Source organism: Macrobrachium nipponense, chromosome 15, assembly GCF_015104395.2.
Source record: "Macrobrachium nipponense isolate FS-2020 chromosome 15, ASM1510439v2, whole genome shotgun sequence".
Lineage (NCBI taxonomy): Eukaryota > Metazoa > Arthropoda > Malacostraca > Decapoda > Palaemonidae > Macrobrachium > Macrobrachium nipponense.
In genome coordinates this window covers 84,135,836-84,159,857 of record NC_087208.1, presented here as the reverse complement: position 1 = coordinate 84,159,857, position 24,022 = coordinate 84,135,836, and the positions used below count along the sequence as shown (strand labels likewise).

Below are 24,022 nucleotides of genomic sequence, written 5' to 3'. Positions count from 1 at the left end.
GAAACAAATTTGGATTCATTCTTCAATTGCAAACCTGTGGCTTATGAAAGCAACCCCAACTTGCCAATACCACCACCACAACTTTCTTCCTCCAGTACACTGCAATTACCACCCCTCCCAAGTACTAGCACTGCTTCAGAGGAGTTTCCAGGCAGTCCCCATTTATCAGAGGGGGTTCTGCTTCCAACAGCTTGACAATGACCCAAAATCGCTGATAACCGAAAATCACCAAAAATTGGCAATGAGTGGATGTAAAAAACAGAGCACTGCCCTGGTAGCCTGTCGTGGTAATGCACATACACTGATTATTTATGGTAAGTTTCACTTAGTTTCCTTAAAAAGCGAGTGTAAATTTCCATAATTTTCATACTCTATTCCAGTAATACAATTCACTGTAATAATAAGGCATACTGAGTAGTCACAATTTTTGTGACTACTCAGTATGCTCACAGGTTAGGCCTAGCCTAACCTAGCCTATGACGCTCGGTCTCCCATCCGTAATACACCAGCAAATAAGGTACATATCTTTTACAAATGTGTTGATGCTTTATTATTATCATTATCATTATATATATTATTATATATTTTATTTTTCAAAAATGTGTACCTTTTCCCTATTTGAGTAGTATTACAGTCTCTTATGCTTCAGCGCCATCTCTTGACCGCACAACCTACTTCCACTCTGTGCTCCTTGCTTTTGTATTTTCAAACCTTTCTTCGGACCTTAAATATCGGGATGAAGTAGGAGTATACTTCCCACTACTAACAGTGATAGCTGCGATTGTTATATTGTTCTTACTTGATATTCAGTACCTTAAGTCGTACCTATATTGTGTAATATTTAATTAATGTTCGTGTTGGTGTTTTGATATCTAGTTTACGTAATTGTTGGATTATTGGTATTATATTATAGATAAATACGTGAGTGGTGTTTTCTTTGTCACCATTTGAGATATTCCATCGCAGAGGTGACAATATATATATATATATATATATATATATATCTATATATATATATATATATATATATAGATATATATATATATATATATATACACAACAATAGTACTTCGAGATACGAAAGGCTCAACTTACAAAAAATCCAAGTTACGAAAGCAAAGACGAAAAATTTTACTGCTCTACATACGAAAAGTTTTCAAGATACGAAAGGTTTCTGAAAGTCCGAGATTCGCTCCATAACAATTTTGAAACTCGCGCCGCACGCCGCCATCCTCCTGCTCTCCCATTGGTTCCTGATGCTAGCCAAGCCATGAATCCTTCTCTCTAATTGGACAACATCCCTCCCATCATGCATCTTCTATACATAGGTACTACGTGTTGGCGTGCTTTACCTCGGCCACTTCGCACCCGAAATTTTACCGTACGCAATCGGCATTCGTTCACTCCAACAATTTCGTTTAGTAACGTACATTCGTTAGTGATTACGTTGCAGTACGTACATATTATCGTGTTGTGCTACTTTATCGTGTTGTGAGAACGTAACTTAATTACGTACAGTACATAGAGTCATGGGTCCCAAGAAAGTTGCTGAAGTTCACAGAAAGAAGAGAATGCTTTCTATGGAGACAAAAATGGAGATAATAAAAAAGTATGAAGCTGGCTTGCGGTTGAGTGTGATCGCTAAGGAATACGGCTGAAATCCGTTGACGATAGGCACCATCCTTAAGCAGAAGGAAGCCATCAAAGCAGTAGGTATATATATATATATATATATATATAATATATATATATATATATATATATATATATATATATATATATATATATATATATATATATTATATTTACCTACTGTATATATATATATATATATATATATATATATATATATATATATATATAATATATATAATATATATATATGCAAATCACTGATTTGCATATATATATATATATATATATATATATATATATATATATATATATATATATATATATATATCTATATATATATATATATATATATATATATATATATATATATATATATATATACATATACGTATATATATTATATAATTATAAATATATATACAATGCGCATCAAAATATTCGTTGCGTTTTAAAATGCGAGTTTTTTTGCCGCAAATATGGTGACCCCCGGGAAAAAAATCGGCTGGGAGAAATTGACTAATTGGCAACAACTGAGTCTTTTGTCTCACTCACAGCATGGGAAAAGGTAACCGAAAATTATCTGTCAGTGTTCTTAAGTGATTTATGGACAGTAGACATCGATCGTGACCTGCCTGATTTTTTGGATTACACTTCCAGAACTTTTTTGTGAGTGTGTGTGTGTACGCTAGTGTACTATGTCTACGGGGTATACCTCATTAGAAAATCGTGTACGAGTTGTACAGTTACACAGTGAAGGTTATAAAACAGACAAAATTATTAAGAAAATTGGTGTAAACCAGCGAACTGTGCAGCGCATTTTGAAAAAGTACCACGACGATGGAGACCAGGAAGTACCTTGCGCTTCTACAAGTTCTGGGAGGCCACGTATTATTAGTAACAAGGGTTTGAGAGTGCTGGGCAGGGATATTGAAGTCAATCCGACTCTTACTACCAGAGAACTTAAGGTTGCAAATCCAGATATAGTGGCAGGAGCTTCTGTTAGGACCATACAGCGGCACTTGAGCAAGGACTTGAAATATTCGAAAGTGAAGACGCGTAAGAAGCCGCTGATAATCACCAAACAAAAGAAGACTCAACTGAATTTTGCACGTTTGTACAAAGACTGGGCTCTGGCAAAATGGCGTCAAGTGCTATGGAGTGACGAAGCAAGTTTTTTTGTTTCGGACAATAAGGGAAAGAGTGTGTGGCGAAAGTCGACATCTGACCCGCTGGACCCCAAGTACCTTGCCACGTGTGTGAAATTCCCGTCTTATATAATGATATAATGGTATAGGGTTTGTTTTGGTTATGGTGGTAAAGGTAATTTGGTGATATTACTTTGTAACAATACTGTAAACAGGGACTCGTATTACACTCTGTTGAACGAGAATTTGGCGGAATCTTTTGAGTGCAGTAAAACGAGTATTTTTCAGCAAAACAAAATATTAATTGGTTCAAGGACTGTGGAATTGATTTCATACAAGACTGGCCAGGTAATTTCCCCAGATATTTCGCCCATTGAAAATCTTTGGGCGATTATGAAAAGAAAATTACAGGACATTGACACGACAACAATTGAAAAGTTAGAGACAGAGTTGAAGCGTATCTGGGACAACCTCGACGAGAAGCTCCTGCAAAAACTTGCAGATTCCGTCCCCAACAGGCTTAAGGAAGTTTGAAAATGTCAGGGAATGGCTATCAAATATTAGGCTATGAGTTGGTGAGTGCTAACCTATTTTTTTTTTTTTTTTTACTAACCATTGATTTTCAATTAATATTTTCTTTTACGCAACGTTTTTTTCTTACAAAATCGCTACCCTAACAGTTTTTTTTTGACGGGTACTGTATATATTATAAATATATAGTGGGCCCCCTTATTCGCGTTCTCCGGATTCACGGACTCACTGATTTGCAGATTTTTCTCTGGACCATATCTACCCATTATTTGCGGTGAATTCGCCTATTCGCGGGATTTTCAGACAATAGATAATCACTAATTAGTGTACAGTGGTCCCCCGTATTCGCGGGGGATGCGTACCAGACCCCCCCGTGAATAGTTAGAACCCGCGAATATTTGGAACCCCTATGAAAATGCTAAAAACAGCCTATTTTGTTAGTTAAAACTCAAGAAAAACCCACTAAAAATGTTCATACTTGGTTTTTTTAATAGTTTTATCACAAAAAGTGCATTTTATGATGAAATTCATCAAAAAAACCAGGAATTTGTGGATATTTATCATAGAAAAATACCGCGAATGCACGAATTTTCCGCGAATAATGCGGGGAAACGTTCCCCAGAGAAATCCGCGAATGTGTGAGTCCGCGAATCTGGAGAACGCGAATACGGGGGGTCCACTGTATTTTGATGTTATTTTCATGCCTAAATACATTTTTATGATACAAAAATGATTTACTAATTTTAAAATATTAATAATGGTCAAATTTGTATTATTAAGTTTAATAAGATTAAGGGTAGGCTCCACTTTAGGGGGTGCCGATCGTAAAAAATATTTGCCAAAAATACACTAATCAAGACAGGCTAATGAAATTTCAGGCATTATTAGCACTATAATAATGCATATTCCCTTGTGAGTTTTGTTATCATCCTACAGGGAAAATTAATGATTTTATGAAAAAAATGTGAAAAAACGGAAATTTTCGGCCCCTCGTACTGAAGGTTATTTGGCGATTGGTGAGAAACTAAAGTCTTGAATAGAAATTCGGTCTGACAAAATGTTGGTATATCCACCTGGAACATGCACAAAAAAATTATCAAAATAGAACAGTAAATAAGCACGTAATAACAAAAAAAAGAGCAACAACTTCGTAAGTTCAGCGAAAGCTGCGAAAAATCAGACTATAGCTAGGAAGAAATATTCAGGAAAAATTCAAATCTCGATTTAGGGACAAAACCTTTTGAGAGTTTGTAGTTATTATGTCACTTGATAGCCTAAAACATCTAAAAATTATATTATTTAGGACAATCAAAGAAAACCCACCTCCAAAAAAAAAAAAAAAAAAAAAAAAAAAAAAAAAGGGTGGGGGTGGTTTTTTCTTTGATTGTCCTAAATAATATATTTTTAGATGTTTTTTAGGCTATCAAGTGACATAATAACTACAAACTCTCAAAAGGTTTGTCCCTAAATCGAGATTTGAATTTTTCCTGAATATTTTCTTCCTAGCTATAGTCTGATATTTCGGCGGGGCTTTCGCTGAACTTACAAAGTTGTTGCTCTTTTTTTTTTGTTATTACGTGCTTTATTTACTGTTCTATTTTGATAATTTTTTTTGTGCATGTTCCAGGTGGATATACCAACATTTTGTCAGACCGAATTTCTATTCAAGACTGTAGTTTCTCACCAATCACCAAATAACCTTCAGTACGAGGGGCCGGAAATTTCCGTTTTTTCACATTTTTTTTCATAAAATCATTAATTTTCCCTGTAGGATGATAAAACTCACAGGGAATATGCATTATTATAGTGCTAATAATGCCTGAAAATTTCATTAGCCTGTCTTGATTAGTGTATTTTTGGCAAATATTTTTTTACGATTTTTTACAATCGGGACCCCCACAAAGTGGAGACTACCCTTAAATATCACATAATAATAATAATTCTCTCTCTCTCTCTCTTACAGAGATGTATGCTTTTGTATGATAAATGATTTACTAATTTTCAAATATTAATATTATGTAAAGAGCAATCACTTCAATAGATACCCTAATCCAGACTGTAAGGATTGTATCTAAGGACATCAGGATGGAGTTTGGAATAGAAAAATGTGCCCTAGTCAACATACAAATAGGCAAAGTAACGAGAACTGAAGGGATAAAGCTACCAGATGGGAGCAACATCAAACACATAGAGGAGACAGGATACAAATACCTGGGAATAATGGGAGGGTATATAGAACACCAAGAGATGAAGGACACGATCAGGGAAGAATATATGCAGAGACTCAGCGCAGAATAGTGGAATGGACGAAAGCAGAACTCTGCAGCATAGATCAGAAAACCAGGAAACATATGACAATACACAAAGCACTACACCCAAGAGCAAATACGGACAGACTATACATAACACAAAAGGTAACACAAAAGGAAGGAGGGAGAGGACTACTAAGTATAGAGGACTGCGTCAACATCGAGAACAGAGCACTGGGGCAATATCTGAAAACCAGTGAAGACGAGTGGCTAAAGAGTGCATGGGAAGAAGGACTAATAAAAGTAGACGAAGACCCATAAATATACAGAGACAGGACAATGACAAACAGAACAGAGGACTGGCACAACAAACCAATGCATGGACAATACATGAAACAGACTAAAGAACTAGCCACCGATGATACATGGCAATGGCTACAGAGGGGAGAGCTAAAGAAGGAAACTGAAGGAATGATAACAGCGGCACAAGATCAGGCCCTAAGAACCAGATATGTTCAAAGAACGATAGACGGAAATAACATCTCTCCCATATGTAGGAAGTGCAATACGAAAAATGAAACCATAAACCACATAGCAAGCGAATGCCCGGCACTTGCACAGAACCAGTACAAAAAGAGACATGATTCAGTGGCAAAAGCCCTCCACTGGAGCCTGTGCAAGAAACATCAGCTACCTTGCAGTAATAAGTGGTATGAGCACCAACCTGAGGGAGTGATAGAAAACGATCAGGCAAAGATCCTCTGGGACTATGGTATCAGAACAGATAGGATGATACGTGCAAATAGACCAGACGTGACGTTGATTGACAAAGTCAAGAAGAAAGTATCACTCATTGATCTCGCAATACCATGGGACACCAGAGTTGAAGAGAGAGGGAATAAATGGATAAGCATCAAGATTTGAAAATAGAAATAAGAAGGATATGGGATATGCCAGTGGAAATTGTACCCATAATCATAGGAGCACTAGGCACAATCCCAAGATCCCTGACAAGTAATCTAGAAAAACTAGAGGCTGAAGTAGCTCCAGGACTCATGCAGAATAGGAGTGGTGATCCTTAGAAACCGCCGCGCATAGTTAAGCAAAAGGTGATGGAACTCCTAAGGAGGCAGGATGCAATCCGGAACCCCACACTATAACACCCAGTCGAATTGGAAGACTGAGATAGAGCAAAAAAAAAATTTATATATAATAATAATAATAATAATAATTATAATCAAATAACTGTAATTACAAAAATCATATGTGAAAGTATTTTACAAATACTACGATAATCTCTCTCTCTCTCTCTCTCTCTCTCTCTCTCTCTCTCTCTCTCTTACAGAGATGTATGTTTTTTGGATGATAAATGATTTACTAATTTTCAAAATATCAATATTAATCTAAACTGCAATAATATAAATTTATTAAAGAAAATACTAAAGTGAATTAGCAAGATTTTAGATTATATAAAAAAAAATTATGTAAGACTGAAAAAAAAATGCATTTTATCCCGTGTCTTGTTCTTTGAACTCCAAGTAGCCAAGCTGAGTTGGCTGGGGTCCAACAACTGTGTTGCCCTCTTAGGATCATGTAAATTCTCTCTCTCTCTCGAATAGTTAAAACCACCACTAAAAATGCTTATAATTGCCTATCTTGAAAGTTCAGATACCAAATGTATAGTACCTTTAACCCTCTTACGCCAATTGGACGTATTAAACGTCGAGTCAAAATGTCTCCCGTATGCCGATTGGACGTACCATACGTCGACTCAAAAAAGTTTTTTTTAAAATTCGCGGAAAAATACTTATAGGCCTACCAGCCGAAAACTTTTGAATCACGCGCCTTGGGGGATGCTGGGAGTTTCACGGATCGAGGTGTTATTTGTTTTCAAAGCGTGACCCAAGTGCGCATGCGCGGAATCCTTCCTTCTCGCTCCAGCCAGCATCATCGTAGCATCATCCGTCAGCGATCTTTTGCCGCAATCGTGTTTGACTGAGCTTGTGCGAGACTTTGAACATTTGTGTTGGTACAGAACGTTCATAGAGATGTCTGACCGTCGTATGACACGCGAAAGGCGCGTTTTACCCGTCGGAAGGGATCGTGTTAGAAGAGTTTTGGACTTGGATGCTGGCGAAGGACCCAGCACCCAACCTGACCTCGCTCCTCAATGCCGTTCTGTGCGACCACGTGTCGATGAAAGTGCTTCGATGTGTCTCATTTGCCGTTAGTAACCCCAAGGAAGCATCGTGCCGTCCTAAGGGGCATTCGTAGGAATTTGGGAGGGCTCAAACCAAGGGACATTGACGATTATTTATCGGAGCTCGATCGAGAGCATTTGGCAAGTCCTCATTTTGATGGAGGTTGGTCATCCAGTGACGAGGACATTACTCCCGATCATAGTGATGACGATGACGAAAGTGAACTAGAATTTAGTAGTTTTAGTGCTTATGAGGGGGAATCTGAGGAGGGGGAGGACGATGATTTAGGATCAAGTTTTGTTGGCGATGATGATGGGGATACAGAAAGCGAAGGCTTGAGTGAGGGAGATGGGCCAGTGAGGGGGGTTGGTTCGTGTGCAAATCGTGCCCCGCGCGCGGCGCAGGGGCAAGTAGAAGGTCGGATAGTCGTGCTAGCCTAGGGTCGTCCGAGAGCGACGATGGTGGACAGAGGACCCCACACCACCTACCATGCATCCATTTACGGCAAATCCTGGGCTCACCGTACCTGTTCCCCTGACTGCTCTGGGTTTTGTTCAGCTTTTCCTTACGCGGGAATTGCTGGAGTACCTGGTAGCAGAGACGGCGGACTACGCCAGGTATTGCCGTGATGAACTACACACGACATTATCATATCACTGGCGAGGCTGCAACCTCCCTGACATGGCGCATTTTTGGGCTCCACGTTTTTTTGGATTGATTCCTGCTGCCGACGTCAGGATGTATTGGAGGCGTAATTTTTTTTAAGTACGCCCAATGTGCCCGGCATTATGCCCCGTGATACTTTCCTGGCGTTGGACAGATATTTCAACGCCTTCAACCGAAGGGCCATACCCCGGAATAACTCTGATCGCCTCATTTTAGTGCGCCCAGTGTTGAATATATTCGTGAACGCTGTAAACTCTCGTGATTCCTGGAAAGAACCTTTCTTTAGATGAGGGGATGATGCCTTACAAAGGACGTCTAAGCATCAAAGTGTATAACCCCAAGAAGCCGAAGAAATATGGCGTGAAATAAATTTTTTTTTTATTACCGAGGCCAACACTGGCTACGTCGTGGACTTTTCGGTGTATTCCGGGGTCTTCTCCACGATGCGTGTGAAAACTGTTTTCGGGCTTGTGGATCGTTTCCGTAACCAGGGATACCACCTGTTTATGGATAATTATTATAACTCGGTATCCCTGGCCCAGGAACTGTATGATGCAGGTGTTCACGTCAGTGGTACCCTTCGGTTTGGTGCGTGGGCCCCGAATTCCCTCAAGAGGTACGCTAGCCATCAGCAACATCTGGCAAGAGGAGACACACAGTGGCGGCGGAAGGGAGCTGTCTTCGTCATCTGTTGGAAGGGTGTCCGACTCCTCCCCATGATTACGACAGCCATGAACCTGTCCAAGAGGAGATCGTGCAGCGGAAGAAGACGCGTCGACAGGGCCGAGTTGTGTATGAGCAGTTTCGTGTAGAACGCCCTACCAAAGTCATTGGGCACTACAATAGGCACATGGAGGAGTTGATCTCTTTGATCAACTCATCCAATATTATCCCTTCGCCAGGAGAACCAGGAGATGGACCCAAAAGCTCCTGAAATACATTCTTGGCAAGTTGGCCCTCCAAAATGCCTACGTACTCTACTGTGGGTACTACAGTCCCGATCTACGGAGGATGAGCCACTTACAGTTCCTCGAGGCAGCCGGGGAAGCCCTCATCAACTTTGATCCCAATGAGTGGCCTTCCATGTCTGGCCCCCTGCCCCGAGCTGTAGATCTACCCCATAGAGGAAAGGGCGGGAGACCTTAGGTGCCTACTTCGGTCATCCTTCTGGCCGCCGCCCCGCCGCCCCCCTAATGCCGACACCCCCCTGCTGTCTGACGCCCTGCTGCCGCCGCCCCGCCCCTGCTGTCTGACGCCCCTGCTGCCGCCGCCTGTCTGCTGATGTCCCCTGCATGGCCGCCGCCCCTGCTGCTGACGCCCCTGCTGCCGCCGCCCCTGCTGCTGACGCCCCCACCCGCGCCCCTTCTCGTCGGGTAGTGGACCCTCCGTGTCGGCTGATGCCAGGGGATCACACACTGGATCTCCTAGAAGGGCGCAGGCAGAAACGGTGCCGGGTGTGCCATATGAATGGCAGAAGAGACACCCATTACGGTTCTTCTGTCGCACCTGCAAGATAGCTCTATGCAGGTTCGGGGGAGTGTGACCGCAAATACCACAGTGCGGTCTTCTATTGGAGTGCGACTCAGCGGCGGTCAAGGGAGGGCGCACGGAACCGCGCCCTATCCCAGCGGCCGTAAGGGCGCGCGTCTCCCTCCTCCACCTGTACCCTCGTCATGTCGAGAGGAAAAAAAATGCAAGACTCTTCAATGGAGGAGGGAGAAAACAAGAATAGAACGAAGAGTCAGGATTAGGAGTGAGTATTCTGCATTTGTTTTTTTTTTATATTTATTTTTTTAGTGTTTATTTTCAAGTTTTTTTCTTTTTTTTATATCTCAGTATCTATGCATGAATACAATATTTCATTGTATGCAAAAAGAAAAGTGTCACCTGCATTCCTTTTATTTATGTATTCATACCAGAATCGGAAAATGTAATAAATAAAGAACCACAAAAATACATATATATATATATATATATATATATATATATATATATATCTATATATATATATATATATATATATATATATTTTATATATACATATATATCTTTATCTTTAATTTTTTTTTTTATGTTGGTATTTTTGGTAAGCAAAATACATAAAGTCTAGTAATCTTCATTTATTTATCTTCATTTTGAAATAAATTTGAAGTCTCTAGAACAATATTGTGATTTATGGTGAATTTTTGAAAAAAATATCTTTCTTCCCTCCACGCGCCGCTTCGCGGCCGAAAATCTCCGAAATGCGTAGATCGCATTATCCTAATATTTGCTCCTTTTCATATTAGCCGTTTTATAGAGTTTTATATATCAAAATGTGCGCAAATTTATGAAGAATACAACAAAAAATAATTAAAGGTTGTAGCTTTTCTCATATCTGAAATATCTGCATATAAATTACGATAATTGGAAAAAAAAACTACGTACGGTCAACTTTGATGCAATCGAATGGTCGAAAACAAACGCAATTGTAAGCTAAATCTCTTTACGCCTAGTATATTCATTTATTTATATTCATTTTGAAACAATTTGAAGTCTCTAGAACAATATTGTGATTTATGGTGAATTTTTGAAAAAAATATCTTTCTGCCCTCCGCGTGCCGCTTCGCGGCCGAAAATCTCCGAAATGCGTAGATCGCATTATCCTAATATTTGCTCCTTTTCATATTAGCCGTTTTATACAGTTTCATATATCAAAATGTGCGTAAATTCATGAAGAATACAACAAAAATAATTAAAGGTTTGTAGCTTTTCTTATTTCTGAATACCTGCATATAAATTACGATAATTGGAAAAAAAACTACGTACGGTCAAATTTTGATGCAATGGAATGGTCGAAAAACGTAATTGTAAGCTAAATCTCTTACGACCTAGTAATATTCATTTATTTATCTTCATTTTGAAACAAATTTGAAGTCTCTAGAACAATATTGTGATTTATGGTGAATTTCTGAAAAAAATATCTTTCTTCCCTCCGCGCGCCGCTTCGCGGCCGAAAATCTCCGAAATGCGTAGATCGCATTATCCTAATATTTTCTCCTTTTCATATTAGCCGTTTTATAGAGTTTCATATATCAAAATGTGCGCAAATTCATGACAAATACAACAAAAAATAATTAAAGGTTGTAGCTTTTCTCATTTCTGAAATATCTGCATATAAATTACGATAATTGGAAAAAAACTACGTACGGTCAAATTTGACGCAATCGAAATGGTCGAAAAACGTAATTGTAAGCTAAATCTCTTACGGTCTAGTAATATTCATTTATTTATCTTCATTTTGAAACAAATTTGAAGTCTCTAGAACAATATTGTGATTTATGGTGAATTTCTGAAAAAAATATCTTTATTCCCTCTGCGTGCCGCTTCGCGGCCGAAAACCTCTGAAATGTGTAGATCGCATTATCCTAATATTTGCTCCTTTTCATATTAGCCGTTTTATAGAGTTTCATATATCAAAATGTGCGCAAATTTATGAAGAATACAACAAAAAATAATTAAAGGTTGTAGCTTTTCTCATATCTGAAATATCTGCATATAAATTACGATAATTGGAAAAAATACTACGTACGGTCAACTTTGACGCAATTGAAATGGTCAAAAAACGTAATTGTAAGCTAAATCTCTTACGGCTTAGTAATATTCATTTATTTATCTTCATTTTGAAACAAATTTGAAGTCTCTAGAACAATATTGTGATTTATGGTGAATTTCTGAAAAAAATATCTTTCTTCCCTGCGCGCGCCGCTTCGCGGCCGAAAATCTCCGAAATGCGTAGATCGCATTATCCTAATATTTGCTCCTTTTCATATTAGCCGTTTTATAGAGTTTCATATATCAAAATGTGCGCAAATTCATGAAGAATACAACAAAAAATAATTAAAGGTTGTAGCTGTTTCCATTTCCAAAATATGTGCATATAAAAATATATATATATTTAAAAAAAATTTCGACATTCGGTCAACTTTAACTCGTCCGAAATGGTCAAAATCTGCAATTTTAATCTAAAACTCTTTGCAGTATCATAATATTCAATCATTTGTCTTAATTTTGAAACAAATTGGAAGTCTCTAGAACAATATTGTGATTTACGGTGAATTTTTGAAAAAAATATTTTTTTGCGTCCGCGCGTTACGAATTCGTACATCATTTTGTGATAATATTTTTCCGGTGTTGCTTTTATTGTTTTACAATGTATTATATACAAAATATCGCAATTTAGTGTACAATACAACGCAAAAAAAAGTAACTTGTTAGCTTTGACCTCGTTTTTTCTTAGCACAGCTTGTATTTGAATCAACTTATTGTAGGAATTTTTTTTTTTTTCGGCTACCATTATCTCGCATTATTTACATATGATAATGATATTATTTTTCATTTCTGATGGTTGCATTCTAAACTTCAGGCAATGACAAAAAAAGGAGCCAAAAATGAACTCTTAATCTTCAAAACTACGCGTGCTGTGATTTTTTGAAAAAATTATTTTTTCCACTTCCTCGCTCACTCCAAACCGGGCCCGGCATACGGGAGACGTTTTTTGGTATTTTTAAGGGCCTTTGGCGTAAATAGGGGTTAACTAACATCCTATTTCAAATATACCTAAAATTACTAACCTATTACTGCATTAATCTTTGAGGTTATATTATTAATATAATTTCAAAGTCATCTTAAACATATATACCTACAGCCAATAACAGAGAGAGTGAGAGAGAGAGCATTGAATGGCAACATCATGTATCTGACTGTCAAGACATAGAGAATAATAATAAGAGAATAATAATGGAGAGAGAGAGAGAGAGAGAGAGAGAGAGAGAGAGAGAGAGAGAGGAGAGAGAGAGAGAGAGAATAACTATGACTCCTTTCCCACCACCAATTCATATATCAAACTGTCATTTACTCCCCCGCCCACCTTCCTCCCAGTGGATAAAAAGACTGGGAATCACTATTTTTAATTAATCTTATTAATATTTGAAAATTAGTTATAAGGTAAACCATCTATTTTACACTACAAAACAAATAAATATACATAAGAGAGAGAGAGAGAGAGAGAGAGAGAGAGAGAGAGAGAGAGAGAATGTTATTGTTACTGTTTTAATCTCATTAAACTTAATAGTATGTGTAAACTAGTACTGTATATTATTATTTTACCATAAAAATGTAGTAATGTCCTTAAAGATATACTTATACATACATTTCCAGCTCAAACAAAGGGCGAGAGTTACCACTAGGACATACTAGTATCTCGTGTGGTGAGAGAGAGAGAGAGAGAGAGAGAGAGAGTTATCCTTATTTATAAGACTGAAATGGATAGATTCTTGTACTCTTTAAAATACAGTCACATGTCAATTTTGAAATTAGTTTATATTACGATATTGATTGAGCAAAAATTATAACTAAACATAACACATATGGTCCAAAAATTTAATTAAGAAGAAAATTTCTAAATATTCCACGTGAGAAGAGAGAGAGAGACGAGAGAGAAAGAAAGAGAGCGAGACGAAGGAGGAAGAGACGAAGAGAGAGCAGAAGGGGAGAGAGAGAGAGAGAGAATGGTTTTGTTACTGTAATCCAACTTAATATTAGTGTAAAATAGGTACTGTATATTAATTATGTTTACCATTAAAATGTTATAGTAATGTCATTAAAGGAGTATTACGCTATTAACACATTTCCAGCTCAAAACAGAGGGTGAGAGTTAACCCTATGGCATACTAGATCTCGGTGGAGGAGAGAGCGACGACGGGAGAGAGAGGGAGAGAGAGACGAGAGAAGCGAGAGAAGCGAGAGCGGCGAGGGGGGGGGGGGGGTTTATCCTATATCAAAAGACTGAAAATGGAAATATTAGATTATTTGGATCTTTAAAATTACAATAATATTGAATTTTGAGAAATTAGTTAGTTATTAATGTATAGTATATTATGCAACATTATTAATAAAACATATACACAGTAACCATAGAAATTCTCTCATCTCAGTAAGAGAGAGAGAGAGAGAGAGAGAGATAGAGAGAGAGAGAGAGAGAGAGAGAGAGAGAGAGAGAGAGAGAGAATTTACATGATCCTAAGAGGGCAACACAGTTGTTGGACCCCAGCCAACTCAGCTTTGCCACTTTTTGTTCAAAGAACAAGACACGGGGTAAAATGCATTTTCTTTCATTCTTACATAATTTTTTTTATTTATAAACTAAAATCTTGCTAATTCACTTTAGTATTTTCTTTAATGAATTTATATTATTGCTGTTTACATTTATATTGATATTTGAAAATTAGTAAATCATTTGTCATCCAAAAAACATACATCTCTGTAAGAGAGAGAGAGAGAGAGAGAGAGAGAGAGAGAGTAGAGAGAGAGAGAGAGAGAGAGAGAGAGAGGAGAGACCTGGAGTTTCGAAAGAAAGATGTGAAGACTGGGATTTCCTTCATTCTTATATAATTTTTTAAAATTTTATAAAAGCTAAAATCTTACTAATTCACTGTAGTATTCTTTATTGAAGTGATTGCTCTTTACATTAATATTAATATGAAGTATTTATGATAAAACGAAGTTTTATGAATACTTACCTGGCAGTTATATATATGTAGCTATACTAGTCTCTATCGGTCCGGCAGATTTTTCAAAACTCGCAGCAACCGCCGAGTGGTAGGTGTTCGGTTAGGTGATTAACAACCCTTACAGGGTGGTACTTGGAATCATTCCCATTTTCTATTCCTCAGATCATCTCTTGCCCGACCTGTCTCCTGAGGGAGGTGGGTGGGTCTTAAAATATATATATAACTGCCAGGTAAGTATTCATAAAACTTTGTTTTATCAAAAATACTTCATTTTTATGAATAGGACTTACCTGGCAGTTATATATATATATATATATTATATATGTATATAATATATATATATATATATATATATATATATATATATATATATATATATATAGCTATAGCTGATTCACACATTTGGAGGTGGGTGAAAGACAGCCAACATCGTTGGGAAACAACTAAAAGTTGTAGGCAATAACCTTGATTCCTTACCTGCTAAGGTAGCTGACTTCAAAGGTTCCTGCCTCTTGAGTCGCTTTCCCTTAAGAGCGCCAGCCAGGATGAGAACCTGTTATGCTGAAACAACTCACTAGAGTCTGTCAAACGGGGCAAGACCAACAACGTGACTAGACTTCTGCACTACCTATTTCCCTTTCAATTCTCTGCAACCTTACTCAACTCAACCACCTAACCTTGCAGAACTAGATTATCTTAACCTATCTAGCTAGACTGAGGGTGCTGTGTCCAACCCAGACCAATTCCTCAGACAACCATAAAAACACAAACAAATGAAGGTATATACTAAGGTTAAGGTTGAGGGGAGGTAGTAACTCCTTTACCCAATAACAAAGACGTAGCTACGTATGGGCCCAAAGTGTAACACTTCTCGTAATCGACTCTTACCTCTCTGAGGTAATGAGAAGCGAATACAGAGTTGCTTCTCCAAAATGTTTTTCTGATATGCCAATGACGTTGAAATAGCCCTCACCATCGTGGGCCTTCACTTTTAAGATGCCGAAGTTCTCCTCCTCACATAAGAGGTGAGCTTCTTTTATGGTCTCCCTCAAGAAGAATGACAATGCATTCTTCGAGAGGGGCCTATGAGGATCCTTAACAGAACACCATAAAGCACTGAAAGGTCCTCTTAAATTCTTAGTACGTGCCAAATATGCACTGAGGGCTCTCACTGGGCAGAGGAGTCTCTCCTCCTCTTGACCCACTAAACTTGTGAGGTTAGGAACCTCAAAAGTCCTTGGCCAGGGTTTGGATGGGTTCTCATTCTTAGCGAGGAAGTCGAGCCTTAAAGAACATACTGCACCGTCTTGATTGAAGCCTACCTGCTTCTCCATTGCCTGAATCTCGCTGACCCTTTTTGCTGTGGCTAGAGCCATCAGGAATAAAGTTTTCTTCGTCAAATCTCTAAGGGTGGCTTGCGAGATGGGTTCGAACTTCCTGCCACATAAGAACTTCAAAACCACATCCAAATTCCAAGCCGGAGGTCTTACTGTGTGCTTAGTCGTTTCAAAAGACTTCAAGAGATCCTTCAAGTCTGTATCTTGAGATAAATCCATGCCTCTATGCCTAAAATCAGCCAAAAGCATGCTTCTGTATCCTTTTATGGTGGACAAGGCCAGCTTAGATTCCTGTCTGAGGAACAGGAGAAAATCAGCAATCTGACTCACAGAGGTAGAGGTTGAGGACACGTTGTGTCGTTTACACCAAGATCTAAAGACCTCCCACTTCGATTGGTAGACTCTCTGAGAAGATACCCTCCTCGCTCTTGCGATCGCTCTCGCAGCTTGCGCTGAAAAGCCTCTCGCTCTGGCAAGCTTCTCGATAGTCTGAATGCAGTCAGTTGTAGAGCGAGGGGGTTTTGATGATACCTCTCGAAGTGGGGCTGTTTGAGAAGCTTTGGACTTGGAGGAAGGCTTTTTGGAAAGTCCACTAGCATCTCCACTACCTCTGTGAACCACTCTCTTGCTGGCCAGAATGGAGCTATCAGGGTCATCCTCCCTGTCTCAAGAAGAGCGAACTTCTTGATGACAACGGAGGGAACGCATAAGTGTCCATCCCCGTCCAGTCCATCAAGAAGGCGTCTACTGCTATTGCTTCCCTGTCCGGGACCAGGGAGCAGTAGTTGGGGATTCTCTTGTTCAGGTTGGAGGCGAAGAGATCTATCGAAGGCCTCCCCCATAATTTCCACAGCTCCTGGCAAACTTGAAGATTGAGGGTCCATTCTGTGGGAAGAACTTGCCCTTTCCTGCTGAGCATGTCTGCTTTTACATTATTCTGTCCCTGCACAAATCTTGTTAAAAGATTTACTCCATTCTCCTTTGCCCGCAGATGGAGTTCTCTTGCTGTCTCGTACAGGGACAGAGAATGAGTTCCTCCTTGCTTTTTTATGTAAGCCAGGGCCGTGGTATTGTCCGAGTTGACCTCCACTACTCTCCCCGAGACAGCATCTCTGAAGGCTTTCAACCCTAATAGAATGGCCATCAACTCTTTCCTGTTGATGTGCCATTCTTTCTGTTGGGCTTTCCAAAAGCCCGAGACCTCCCTGCTCCCCAGTGTTGCTCCCCAACCTGACTCCGAAGCGTCTGAGAACAACACTAGGTCTGGGTTCTTCTTGTACAGGGAGATTCCTTCCCCCAACTTCGCAGGATCCAGCCACCAACTCAGATGTTCTTTGATGTCTGCTGGAATGGGAAAGGAAAAAAAAAAAAAAAAAAAAAAAAAAAAAAAGTCCTCCTGATTCTTCCTGTCCCAGACTCTTGAAAGGAAGTGCTGCAGAGGTCTGAGATGCAACCTTCCGAGGGAGACAAACTGCTCGAGCGAGGAGAGGGTGCCCAGCAAACTCATCCAATCCCTCGCCAAGCACTTCTCTCTCCCCAGGAATAGTTGCACTTTCTTGAGGCACTTGTTTTGCCTCTCTTGGGAGGGAAAAGCCCAAAAAAGAACTGAGTCCAGAACTATCCCCAAATAAAGAATCGTCTGACTCGGCTCGATCTGGGACTTTTCCTTGTTGATGATCAGACCCAGCTCCTGGGTCATCAGAAACGTCTTGCGCAAGTCCTCCAGACACTTGCTCTTCGATTGCGACCTTATCAACCAGTCGTCTAGGTATAGGGATACTCTTATCCCTTCTTGATGAAGCCATCCAGCCACGTTTAACATTACTCTGGTGAAGACTTGAGGAGCCGTGCTGAGGCCAAAACAAAGGGCTCTGAACTGGAAGCACCTGTTCTGAACTACGAAATTTAGGAATTTCCTTGAAGTCGGGTGGATGGGGATATGAAAGTAGGTGTCTTGTAAGTCGAGAGACACCATCCAGTCCCCTGGACGGACTGCTGCCAGCACCGACTGAGTCGTCTCCATAGTAAACTTGGTCTTCTCTACAAAGACGTTCAGTGCGCTGACATCTAGAACGGGTCTCCATCCACCCAAGGTCTTGGGTACTAGAAACAGTCGATTGTAGAACCCTAGGGATTCTAGTTCCAGTACAGGTTCTATGGCTCCCTTTTCCAGCATCTGGTCTACTAGATCTAGGAGCGCCTCTTGTTTCACAGCGTTCGAGTATTAAGCCATCAAGGCTCTTGGGGTTCTCGAAAGTGGTGGCTTTTTCAAGAAAGGGATCTTGTAACCCTCCCTGATGACTGAGAGGGACCAGGCATCCGCCCCCTTTTTTCCCAGGCCTGCCAAAAGTATGACAGCCTTGCTCCTACTGCTGTCTGGAGGACTTGTGTTTCACTTCCTAGAGCGCTACCGCCTGTCTCTTGTCTTCTTCCCCTGAAGTCCATCCTGGTAGGAGCTCTACCTCGAAAGGGCTGCATAACCTTCTTCTCCTCCTTCTTTGCAGATGATTGGCCTACCGGTAGACCCTTCCTTACGGAGCGAGTCAGAAGATCTTGAGTGGCCTTTTGCGTAAGGGAATGGGTAATATCTCTAACCAGCGACTGAGGAAACAGATGTTCCGAGAAAGGGGCGTAAAGGAGTTCTGCCTTCTGTGCGATCGTAACCCCTTTTGTCGCGAAGGAGCATAGCAGAGCCCTCTTCTTCAAAACCCCCGCAGTAAACAGGGAAGCCATCTCGTTTGCTCCATCCCTAAGAGCCTTATCCATACAGGCCATAATACATTTTAAGTCCTCCATTTCTGTGGCTTGTATGGGTTCTGCTTTCCTGGCCAGAGCACCAAGAGCCCAGACCAAGAAGCTGAATACTTCGAAAGACCGAAATATTCCTTTGATGAGGTGGTCTAGTTCCGTCATGGACCACATCACCTTAGCAGAATTAAGGGCGTGTCTCCTGGAAGAATCTACAATCCCGGAGAAGTCCCCCTGGGAGGAGGCAGGTACTCCCAGGCCAAGAGCTTCTCCAGTTTCGTACCACTTTCCCGCCTTAGACGCAAGCTTAGCTGGAGGAAAAGAGAAGGTGGTCTTCACTGCTTGCCTTCGTTTTTTCAGCCAATCTTCGATCCTTGTCATCACCATCTTTGCTGAAATCGACAGCTTCATTTTGATGAAGGCTGACTGCTTCTGCAATTTTTTTCTTATAAACTGCGACTGGGGAGAACGGGGAGCAGCTGGTTTAAACTCCTCTCCATTCAGCTCAAGGAGGGAGCGAGAGAGAACCTTATAATCTGTCGCCGCATTAGCAGGTTTATCTTCATCTTCCGAAATTTCTTCCAAGTCCAGATTTCTTTCTAACTCCTTATCCCTTTGGGTTGAAGGAACTAAGTTGGAAGTTCCTTGTTGCTCTAAATAGCTGTGAGCACATTCACTAAACTCTCCCTGATGCGCACCTGCGTCAGGAGAAAATCTTCGATTGTCGGATGTATGCTGGCGTCGTGAAAAGGAAGCGCCCTTACTTCGGGAGGCAAAATCGTCCTGTAGCTGAGAGACGGGTAAATCCTGAGCTCGATCACTTGCCGCGTCCTTGTATCGAGTGCTAGATGAGTCTCGATGTCGGGAGCTGGATGCATCCTTCCGTCGAGAGCTGGATGCGTCCTGTCGTAGAACACTGGGTGTGTCTTTTTGCCGAGAGACGCATGCGTCCTGGCGTCGAGAACTAGATGCGCCCTACCGCCGAGAGCTGGTTGCGTCCTGACGTCCAGATCTGGATGCGTCCTGACGCACAGCGCTGGATGCGTCCTGTCTGCGAGCGCTGTATGCGTCCTGTCGTCCAACTTTAGCATCGTTCTGTCTGGCGAAGGTCTGTCAGGAACGAGAGCTGAAGTTTTCCCGGTGCGGAGCTTTGAAGGTGTCGTCGTGTCGAACGACAAAGTCCGCATCTCGGCGAGAGGAAGAAAATTCCTTACGTCTAGAGGATGGAGAGGCGAGGCGACGAGTGCTTGACTTATCGTGGCGTCGAGAGTCGGGAGAAGCAGACTGAACGGAGCCAGAAACTTCACGGTGTCGAGAGAGAGAAGGTTCTGCGGGAGAAGAGTGCCGTAACCTCCTTACATCACGTGAACGGTGCTGTACATAATCCTGAAAGGGAGAGGAACTCCGTTCCTTCTTACGCACTGCAGAACCTTCTGCAGGAGCTTCCTCCCTTGATCTCTTCACTGGTAGATTGTCATCTTTACGTCTGCCCGACTGGGGGGGAGGGCGGCTAAAAGCTTTCACTAGCGAAGTCAGCTGTTCCCGCATGACAGTCATGAAATATCTCGCTACCGCTGCTGGGTCTAGCAGTTCTGAAGGAGACGGGTGTCGAGTTATGCTGGAAGCAGGAGAAGGCTCTCTTGAAAGTTCTCCGTAAGCAAAAGGGAGAGGAGATCTCTCCTCCCTCCATGCGTCCTGCGGAGAATTATCCTCTCTAGGTTTCGCCCTTTTCTCAGGCGAGGCGTTCCAGTCGTCGTCTGAAGGAAACGGTTCCGGGCTACTCCATCTGCTTGAAAGAGGAGAGCAATAACGAGTCTGGTCAGCTTGTTGCCTCCAACTTCGCTTGATCGGCCTCGACTCCTCATACTGCCATCTGCGTCTTGGAGAGGGGCTCGGAGAAGACACTACCACTTCCGACACGCCTTTTCCGTAGCGGTCAAAAGCAGCCTGGGAAGACGCAACAGGACTGCTTGAGGTGACCGAGGATCAGTTCCTCTCACCCCCTTGCGGTCATCGATGTACCTTCTCCCTTGGTCCTGGGAGCTTGGTAGAGGTCTAGACCTAGGGGCATGACAGGATCGATCAGTCGCCACCTCCACTGCACTTTCACAAGCACTATCACTCATATCACCTGCACTCTTACCTTCCTTTAAAAGGGCTGCAAACTTATGACTCCGTTAAGGTCCTTCATCTCAGCCACCATCTTGACGTACTGAGGGTCATCCAACGTAGCTACAGGTCCTGTCTCAGGCCCAGGAGCTACTACCTCAGGAGCAGGTTCTACTACTACAGGGGTCGAGGGATTAGAAAGGTCTACACTAGCATCACTCCCAGACCTAGATTTAGATTTAGAAGCCCTCCTTACTTTATCTAACTCCAATCTACGCACATAGCGTTTCATTTCCAACCATTGCTTCTCATCCAAATCTCGCATTCATTACATCTTTTATCTAAAGCACATTCAAATCCCCTACACCCCAAACAAACAGTGTGAGGATCAACCGAAGCTTTCGGCAATCTCACCTTACACTCCTCATTCACACACACTCGAAACTGTTTCTGAGACATCGTAAATCAAAGAACAATCAAAAGAATAATCCAAAAAACAAGCCACAAAAGCGATTGCCAATCCACAGAATACGTCACCAATTATCAGCAGAAAAAACAGCGACACAGGGAAGCAAGTGAAAAACCCGACGGCGGACTAGCAACGATGTTGTCAGTCCAACCAGCAGAGATGATCTGAGGAATAGAAAATGGGAATGATTCCAAGTACCACCCTGTAAGGGTTGTTAACCACCTAACCGAACACCTACCACTCGGCGGTTGTCGCGAGTTTTGAAAAATCTGCCGGACCGATAGAGACTATAGCTGTACGTATATATATAACTGCCAGGTAAGTCCTATTCATAAAAATTTGAAAATTAGTAAATCATTTATCATACAAAAAGCATACACCTCTGTAAGAGAGAGAGAGAGAGAGAGAGAGAGAGAGAATTATTATTATTATGTGATATTTAATCTTATTAAACTTACTAATACAAATTTGATCATTATTAATATTTTAAAATTAGTAAATCATTTTTGTATCATAAAAATGTATTTAGGCATGAAAATAACATCAAAATACACTAATTAGTGACTATTTATCGTCTGAAAATCCCGCGAATAGGTGAATTCATGGCAAATAATGGGTAGATATGGTCCAGAGAAAAATCTGCGAATCAGTGAGTCCGCGAATCCGGAGAACGCGAATAAGGGGGGCCCACTGTATATATTTATAATATATATAGTACCCGTCAAAAAAACTGTTAGGGTAGCGATTTTGTAAGAAAAAAACATGTTGCGTAAAAGAAAATATTAATTAAAAATCAATGGTTAGTAAAAAAAAAAAAAAAAAATAGGTTAGCACTCACCAACTCATAGCCTAATATTTGATAGGCATTCCCCGACGTTTGCGAACTTCCTTAAGCCTGTTGGGGACGGAATCTGCAAGTTTTTGCAGGAGATTCTCGTCGAGGTTGTCCCAGATACGCTTCAACTCTATCTCTATCTTTTCAATTGTTGTCGTGTCAACGTCCTGTAATTTTCTTTTCATAATTGCCCAAAGATTTTCAATGGGCGAAATATCTGGGGAAATTACCTGGCCAGTCTTGTATGAAATCAATTCCACAGTCCTTGAACCAATTAACATTTTGTTTTGCAGTCCTGCTGAAAAATACTCGTTTTATTGCACTCAAGATTCCGCCAAATTCTCGTTCAACAGAGTGTAATACGAGTCCCTGTTTACAGTATTGTTACAAAGTAATATCACCAAATTACCTTTACCACCATAACCAAAACAACCCCATACCATTATATCATTATACTATAAGACGGGAATTTCACACACGTGGCAAGGTACTTGGGGTCCAGCGGGTCAGATGTCGACTTTCGCCACACACTCTTTCCCTTACTGTCCGAAACAAAAAAACTTGCTTCGTCACTCCATAGCACTTGACGCCATTTTGCCAGAGCCCAGTCTTTGTACAAACGTGCAAAATTCAGTTGAGTCTTCTTTTGTTTGGTGATTATCAGCGGCTTCTTACGCGTCTTCACTTTCGAATATTTCAAGTCCTTGCTCAAGAGCCGCTGTATGGCCCTAACAGTGAGACTGTGCGAAAATTACTCACAGACTCAGCCATAATTAAGATGACGTTACAGTGGTCACTGAAGTCATTGGGATCTATGAACCTGCCCACTTGAGTATTCTAAGTTCAAAGTTCATTTGGGGAAAGAGCCTTTAGGACATATGCATATCTAGAATAAGGGTAGGTTTCTTGTGGTGTTCTTTGAATGAGGATTATGAAGAGTAGACTGTGCTAAAAGCCAGTCTCATATAATTCAGGCTAGTATAACAAACTCATCATTCACGGTAACAAATCCATCATTCGCAATAAACGTAAGTTAATATAATTTATGTACTGGTATACACAACAGAATGTCATATCTTGAATGTCAATTAAAAGTAGTATAGTAATCTGGGTGTCGCAGTGTAGAGCTAAGGCTAAGATTTGGTTATTCACGTTTCAACCCAATTGTGATTTGACATGCTCTACTTATTACTAAGCTGGTGATGAAAAATTTTTTGCCTTATTTTTCCTAACATAATCAACCCACCACATGTCAACTCTCTCATTGTTTGTTACCTAGCTCTCTTGGATATCCAGTACACAAAAATCATCATACAACTGGTCAATATTTATTTCTCCACCTAGCCTCTTTGCAATATTTTCTGCATCCTCCCCATGAACTCGATTTTTCAGAGATAAAAATGATAAGTCTTTGAAGTATTCAGAACTACTAACATCATTTTTTTCTAAACACACTATGCATTTTTCCAAGAATTTCTCTGCTTCTGCCTCAAATTTCTGTCTATTTTCTCACTGATAACAATTTCGTAAAAAGTGGAAATTCATT

At 40.6% G+C, this 24,022-nt stretch overlaps 1 protein-coding gene across 2 annotated transcripts in view; it reads right to left on the bottom strand.

Moving 5' to 3' along the window:
* The window catches only part of LOC135195091 (HMG domain-containing protein 4-like), a 119,313-nt gene that overhangs the window by 39,631 nt on the left and 55,660 nt on the right, over positions 1-24,022 (bottom strand). The window lies entirely within an intron of this gene.